Source organism: Alosa alosa, chromosome 3, assembly GCF_017589495.1.
Source record: "Alosa alosa isolate M-15738 ecotype Scorff River chromosome 3, AALO_Geno_1.1, whole genome shotgun sequence".
Lineage (NCBI taxonomy): Eukaryota > Metazoa > Chordata > Actinopteri > Clupeiformes > Clupeidae > Alosa > Alosa alosa.
In genome coordinates, this window is record NC_063191.1 from 10391655 (window position 1) to 10399515 (window position 7861).

Sequence of the window (7861 nt, forward strand, 5' to 3'; positions counted from 1 at the left end):
GCTGAAGTGCAAATACTTTGTTGAATACTTTAGACTTCTGAGCCGACCTTTCCTTGGAAATAGTGGACTATCTCAATTTGTCATTGATTAAAAGTGCAAAAGCACTGTTATCTTAGACGAGCATCATGAATTGGACATAAATATTCATTGCTCATAACTGCTCATCAGATGTGAAGTTATTCATTAACAGTTATTCATTATGAGTCAAATTTGTGTGGGTCTGTTTTCGCTTCTTTACATCTCTGTGATGTTAACTCCTTTATAAGGGGTGTAGCATCGAATAGACTACCACTGCGAAAAGCCCTACAACGCCAGACTTTTGGAAAGGAAGGCACTGGGACGTCTGTGTGTGTGTGTTAGTGTGTGTGTGTCTAATAAGCTGACTCAGAGAACCAGACTTTCACACCACGGTATTATCACCTAGAGTATCTTTCCACACCATTCAGATTCAGCCCACACACACACACACACACACACACACACACACACAGACACACACACACACACGCACGCACATGTCTGCCCCAAATCCTGCTGTGAAACTCTCACCAAACTCTTGGTGGCTTGACGTTCACCAAGAGAACACCCAGTACACACACACATACACACACACCACCTACAGACCAGGGTTTCGAGGCATGGCAGAACGGATGTGGTCAGGCCACGAAGATGAAGATTGACCCTTGACATCTCTCCTGTTCAACCATGACTGTGTCTCTGAGACACACACACACACACTCTCTCTCTCTCCCTCTCTATCCCCCTCTGTCCATCTTTCCCCTCCCCTGGTTTGAGGCTCCTCCCTGGAGTGGATATAAGTGATGCCTTTGCACCCAGCCACTGCTCTCTGTACAGTTCCCCTCTACTCAAGGAGTGTGTGTGTGTGTGTGTGCATCTATCTGTGTGAGTGTGTGTGTCTTATTGTGTGTCCAGAGATTATCCCATTCAAGGCCTATCAGAGAAAGAGCTGAAGGTAAGCCAAATCACAACCCTGCACACAAATACCTGCACACACACACACACACACACACACACTCACACACACAGATACCAAACCTTCTCATCATTGCTGCTGCTTGTGGAACTCTGTATGTGCTGTTGGATCAGCTGTGCAGATAACTTGTGATACGTGTAAAATGCTGAGATGCTATGTGGCTATGTCTGTGGATTGGCCACAGTATTTGGGAAGGCCTATGGCTGTGTACATTTAGTGTGGGAAAGACAGACAGAGATAGAGAAACCAAAAGAGAGAGAGAGAGAGAGAGAGAGAGAGAGAGAGAGAGTACTGTGGGCATGAGTGTGTTTGTGCATAATCTGTGTATCCTTGTGAGTTAATCTAGTGCAGTTGTGTGGTCTTGGGTTGCAGCTAAAGGATGTTTGTGTATGGATCACCTCTGGGCTGTGTGTGTGTTCAGATCACTGCTGGGTTGTGTGTGTGTGTGTGTGTGTGTGTACAGACCAACGCTGGGCTGTGTGTGTGTGTGTGTGTGTGTGTGTGTGTGTGTGTGAATCACTGCTGGGCTGTGTGTGTGTGTATATTTAATGGGTATGCCATGGCTGTGATGTCTGAGACTTTTCCCCATCCATTGTATTTGAATCTGTGGTCTTATTTGACAGAGTCTGATCTCAAGTGTGTGTGTGCGTGCGTGTCCGTGTTTGTGTGTGTGCGTGTGTGACACTCTCTCATCTTGTGTCTGTTTTCTGGTGTGTGTTCACTACTGACGTAGTGCTGATTCTGAGGTTATAATGCTGTGGTTAGCATCTCTGAAAAGACCATCCTATTTGGACAACAACTGTTTACAGTAGTTTAGAAGAGCGGATGCCAAACGCAGCTGTTTACAGTAGTTTAGAAGAGTGTGCATATGTGTGTGTGCGCATGTGCATGCATGAGTGTGTGTGTGTGTGTGTGTGTGTGTGAGTGTTTGCTAATAGAAGTGAAGTTCTAGCATCTGAGTGAGAGAAGACATCAGTGTGGACGTGACAAGAATGAGAGAAAACCTCACTCTCAACTTTGGACAGACTGGCTGTGTGTGTTTGCACATGTCCATGTCCGTGTGTGTGTGTGTGTGTGTGTGTGTGTCAGTTCCTCTGATCATGTGTCAGGTCCATCATAGGTATATGTATAGCATTTGCTATCTGGATTGGATCTGTGCCAGACCTGTCCCGGAGCCCAGCCAGACCTGGCCCGAATCCCAGTCCCCACGTCTGCACTGAGTCTGTATGGAGAGAAAAAGGTCAACGTCAACGTGGAGGAATCTCCTTCCTCTTCTTCCTCTTCCCCAGGAGCTCACTGATGGAGTTCCCCTGGCTCCTGAGAGAGAATCCACTCAGACACAAGCTTGTGTGGGGAGACTGATCTGCCCCATGGAGTGCCATTCAGACACAAGCTTGTGTGGGGAGACTGATCTGCCCCATGGAGTGCCACTCAGACACAAGCTTGTGTGGGGAGGCTGATCTGCCCCATGGAGTGCCACTCTGTCATTCTTGTTGCTGGTCATTTCATGATTCAGAACTACTGGATATGTCACTGTAACAGATATGGCGTAGTGAGTAAAGCAATGTGATTTATTCCAATTTAAGTTAATGCAAAGTGCGTGCCTGAACCCCCATACACACACACACACACACGCTTGAATGGACGCATGCACGCATGCACGCACACACACACGCACGCACACACACACACACACACACACACGCACACACACACACCCACACACACATGCACACACGCACACACAAACACAGAGAGAGAGGGAGAGAGAGAGAGAGAGGGAGAGAGAGAGAGAGAGAGAGGGAGAGAGAGAGGGAAAGAGGGAGAGAGAGAGAGAGAGAAGAGAGAGAGAGAGAGAGAGAGAGAGAGAGAGAGAGAGAGAGAGGGGAGAGAGGAGAGGGAGAGAGAGAGAGAGAGGGAGAGAGAGAGGGAGAGAGGGAGAGAGAGAGAGAGAGAGAAAGAGAGAGAGGGAGAGAGAGAGCGGAAGACACACAGACTGAAGAAGGGTAGCGGGCAAACTGGAAGTTTCCCACCCAAATTAACACTCAAGCATGAAAATGCTCCACAAAGACATGGGCAAAAGTGTGTGGCATGGTATGCGTGGGTGTGTGTGTGGTAGAATGTTAAGATGGGATTAGGAAACAGTGTGGTTTTATGGTATGGGTTAGTGTGTGGTAGTATGGTATGGGATTAGTGTGTGGTAGAATGGTATGGGGTTAGTGTGTGGTAGAATGTATGGGATTAGTGTGTGGTAGAATGTATGGGATTAGTGTGTGGTAGTATGGTATGGGTTAGTGTGTGGTAGAATGTATGGGATTAGTGTGGTAGTATGGTATGGGATTAGTGTGTGGTAGAATGGTATGGGATTAGTGTGTGGTAGAATGGTATGGGATTAGTGAGTTGTAGTCCTTTTAGGCCTTTTTAGCCTCGATTCAAATGCTATGTATGTAGATATTATGTTTATATAGTGTATCGATACAAATAACACAATAGATGTTTTGAACTTTTGATATTTATTGCCCCTCAAGTATGTTGGCCGTCTATAGGCCTAGTTCGAAAACATCTTTCTACACGGTAGGGCTACTACCCATCCTCTGACCATCTCCCTCTGACCGGTATTTTGGCAACTGTCCTTAAATGAGACCGACTCAACAGTAGATAATGGCAGCATATCCTCCATACCTGGCTACCAGTTTGTTTAGTTTGGTCTGAGACAAAATGTGTGGTGGGGCCATAAAAATCAAGCTTCAACTGCTTAGGTTTTGTAGCACTGTCGCCTTCTCTTTCGGTGGTCTTGGCCACTAATTTCGTGGAAAGCATGCAATGTTGAAAGATGTTTGAGTAGTCTAAGTTTGTATTACTTGACACCGACGTGGATAGGCACTTTTGCCCAGGGCATAATGTGCATTTCACGATTACATTTGTTCCTTTAATTTCTTGGAGGGAAAAGTAATGGCTATACTTCCATTTAGAGAAGGCTACTTTTGGATTATTTGGGTTCGCCATACCTGTCTCTCGTTGACTGACTCGCTTGTGTTGTTTGTTGTGTGTTTTACTCAACCTCAGAGGAAGAGAAAAGAGAGAGAGAGAAAGTTTTACTCAACCTCAGAGGAAGAGAAAAAGAGAGAGAGAGAAAGATTGAGATAGAGAGAGGGAGAGAGAGAAAGAGAGGGAGAGAGTGAGAAAGAAAGGGAGAGAGAAAGATAGGGAGAGAGTGAGAAAGAAAGGGAGAGTGAGAGAGAGAAAGAGAAGGAGAGAGGAAAAAGAGAGGTGGAGAAAGAGATCTTTATTGAACTGAATTGAGAGATGGTGAGAGTACAGTGTAAATATCATTTAAGACCATCTGTGCCTCTCTGTGTCTCTTTGTGTGTGTGTGTGTTTGTGTGTGTGCGCGCGTACAGTAGTTCTGGAATGTCATTATTTGGAGAGCTGTTCATTTTATTGGAGTGTATGAGGGGTAACTGATGTTTCAGTCCAGGTGTTTGTAGACTGGCACACACACACACACACAGGATCATTTGTTAACAGCATATGTCCGTTTTAGGTGTTTGACTAACACAGATGTCCCTTGACATCTTAGAAAAGCAAAGATTATTCTAGAAGCACTGTGCAAAGGGGATGGAGAGTTGACTTCAGAGTGTGTGTGTGTGTGTGTGTGTGTGTGTGTGTGTGTGTGTGTTACTGATTTTATCTGTGTGACTGAAGCTTATGTTAAATGAAAAATCACCGTCTACATTCTGCTATAAGTATGTTAACATGAGAGAATATGTCAACACATGTTCATTCATAGCATTTGCATCTAACTGTGTCTGTGTGTGTGTGTGTGTGTGTGTATGTGTCTGTCTGGCTGTGTGTGTGTGTCCTCCTGATTCCCAAGCCCAGTGGTATTCTCATGGTCACACCGTTACACATACACAAACATATTCACACAATTAACAGTGAAATTCTCCTGGGTCATTAGGAATGCAGAGTCGTTCTTACCCATGGAACCAGAACTCCTGGGAAACAGAACCAAACATGATTAATGAGAAGGAAAGGGGGAGAGAGAGAGAGAGAGAATGAGAGAGAGAGAGAACGAATATGTGTGTGTGTGTGTGTGTGTAAACATGTTTTGATATGATATATTCCCCAGGGGAATGATCAGACATTAACTGACGTCTGATCACTCAAAGCTCTGCCACAGATGCCAGTAAATGGTACCCCTCAGCCCAGACACACACACACACACATTATCTCTATTTCTCTCTCTCTCACACAGACACACACACACTTTCCTCTATCTCTTTCTCTCTGTCACACACACACACACACATACCCGTACATGGCCTACCCCTCGTGCACACACAGTGCAGGTCACGTAGTGTCAGGGTTCACATTCATGTGTGTTTATGGTGCGTCAGAGGCCAGCATGCACACAGAGGGGGCACGCTCAACATGCTGGGGCTTTCTGTCTTGCCTTCTCATTGGCTATCTCTTCCTGGACCTTTCTGTCCTGCCTTCTGATTGGCTATCTGTTACTGTCAGTTTCTGTTCTTCCATCTCATCAATCTCATAGGTTGCTTGGGCGCTTAAAGGCCCTAACCTTATATTGATGTCAGAGGGTATGTCTGCATGCATGTTTCTGTGTGTTTGTGTGTCGGCATTTGTACTGTACACGTGTAAACATGTCTAGAACTAACTCAATGCAGAATGTAAATGTTTTTATTTCTGATTGTGCTGACTATGGCTCTGAAAGTCATATAGTGGGCAGTTGGGAAACGGGCATCACTGGGCTCCTTTCCAGACAGACCTGCAGAGCAAATTCAAAGTTGCTAACAGCGTAGCGACTGACTTGTTCCCCAGATCACAACATAAAGAGGGACACGTACAACAAGGTTTAGATTTTAAACAAATTGATGAGTGATAAAGCAAAACAATGTTACCAAATAAAGTAGTATCTAGGGGGAAATGAGTGGGAGCGATGGTGTCTGTGATACAATGAGGGTGTCAGTAGGCTATGTGAGACAGACTAAAGCAGTAGATAAAGAGAACAGAGACATAGAGCGATATAGAATAAGAGAGATAGAGACCGTTTCTCAAAGTCAATGATTTGTGCTTGGTAGAACGAGCCCTGCCGAGTCAAATCCTTCAAAGACGAGGCAAGGCTTCTTCTTAGCATTCGGAAAACACACAATGAAACAGACTAGGGAGTGTGCAAGAAGCTGCAGTGTGCATTATTACAAATCATGTGCGAATAGGATTGTGGGTGTTCCAAACACGCAGAGGATACACGCATGCATCCTTGAAAATTCTCAGATTTTTTTTTTAAGGCACCGTTGGAACAGTGCTTGGCGAGATTCGATGATGTAACGTCCTTGAAAAAGCGGCTTTGAAGGACCCATCCTTGACTTCATAGACGGTCATAGAGTAAGGGAGACAGACTAAAGCAGTAGATAAAGAAAACAGAGACATAGACTGATATAAAATAAGGGGGACAGACTAAAGCAGTAGATAAAGAAAACAGAGACATAGACTGATATAAAATAAGGGGGACAGACTAAAGCAGTAGATAAAGAGAGACATAGAGAAGTGTAAGAGTAGGTGCCTGCATGAAAAGAGAAGTGTCTAATGGGAAAGAGAGGATAGCCACTGATATACCTGGTTACAGGTGCACCCAATTAACCTGCCCAGGTCCTACCCCGCCTGTGCACTGACATGGGACAGGCTGAGGAGGGCACAAAGGGTCGCAACAACGACGATTGTCTGGGTTCACCAAACCCAATACAATCTTCTAATGCGCACACAAATTCTATTGGCTAGAGGATGGTGTGTTAACTCTCGATTTGCATAGATGCATACAGAAAGTATTCACAGTGCTTCACTTTTTCCACATTTTGTTATGTTTCTGAATTAAAAATTCAATTCATTTTTTTCTCATCAATCTACACACAATACTAGATAGATGCACGGTAGCCTCAAATCATTCTCGAATGGAAAAGATTGGAACAACCAGCAGTCTTCCTAGATCGGGACGCTCAGCCAAACTGAGTAATCCGGGATGAAGGGCCTTGATCAGACAGGTAACCAAGAACCCAATGGTCACTATGAATGAGATCTGGAGTTCCTTTGAGAGGATGAGAGAAGCGTAAAGAAGGACAAACATCAGTGCAGCTCTCCACCAATCAGGCCTTTATGGTAGAGTGGACAGATGGAAGACATTTTTTTGCTGGGAGTTTCCCAAAAAGCACCTCTCAGACCATGAGAAGTAAAATCTGGTCATCTGGTCTGATGAAACAAAGACTGAACTATTTGTCCCTATTCCCCCTGCTCTTTATTGGCTGTAGGGGCAGTCTTTCATCTATCTAATAGCCGCTCACAGGCTTATTAATGGCAGGTTTTAATTTTATTGACTGATTGTTGAGTTGTGTTGAGTTGTATTCTAATTGCTAGCTGTCTATTTCCTTGTGCGCTCTTGGGGACATCTGTCATGATAGGTCATCATTGTGCAGCAGGGGGGACATGTCTGGTCTGGCCTGACTGCAGCTCTTGGGAAATTAGCCGGAATGCTTCAAAGTGTGCAAGGACCCGGGTGATGACCCGGCTGCCCATAGCATGCCTGTGTGAAAATCAGCAGCCTAATGAGAGCCATACATCAACAGGAAACAGCAGAACACAAGCAAAGAACAACCTCCCAAAAGCCCACCGCAAAACTCACATAATCTCACCACAAAACTCACATAATCTCATCACACCACCTTAAGGGCTGTAAAACTCACAAGAGGCCAGGAGGGACTGAAACGGCCAGGTAGAATGCTGCTAAATGTGCATAGCTTCCAGATTACCGACAAAAGTGGCAACTGGTAAAGAGATAGCCTATAGGCAATGATT

General features: G+C 45.0%; 1 protein-coding gene across 1 annotated transcript in view; it reads left to right on the top strand.

Annotated features, from left to right (window-relative positions):
- The first annotated feature begins 854 nt into the window (after positions 1 to 854).
- col8a1a (collagen, type VIII, alpha 1a) overlaps positions 855 to 7861 on the top strand; it is a 24504-nt gene continuing 17497 nt past the window's right edge. The window contains exon 1 of the mRNA XM_048238217.1: positions 855 to 973. The gene's annotated coding sequence lies outside the window, so the exon portion shown is untranslated. The remainder of the gene's footprint in view (positions 974 to 7861) is intronic.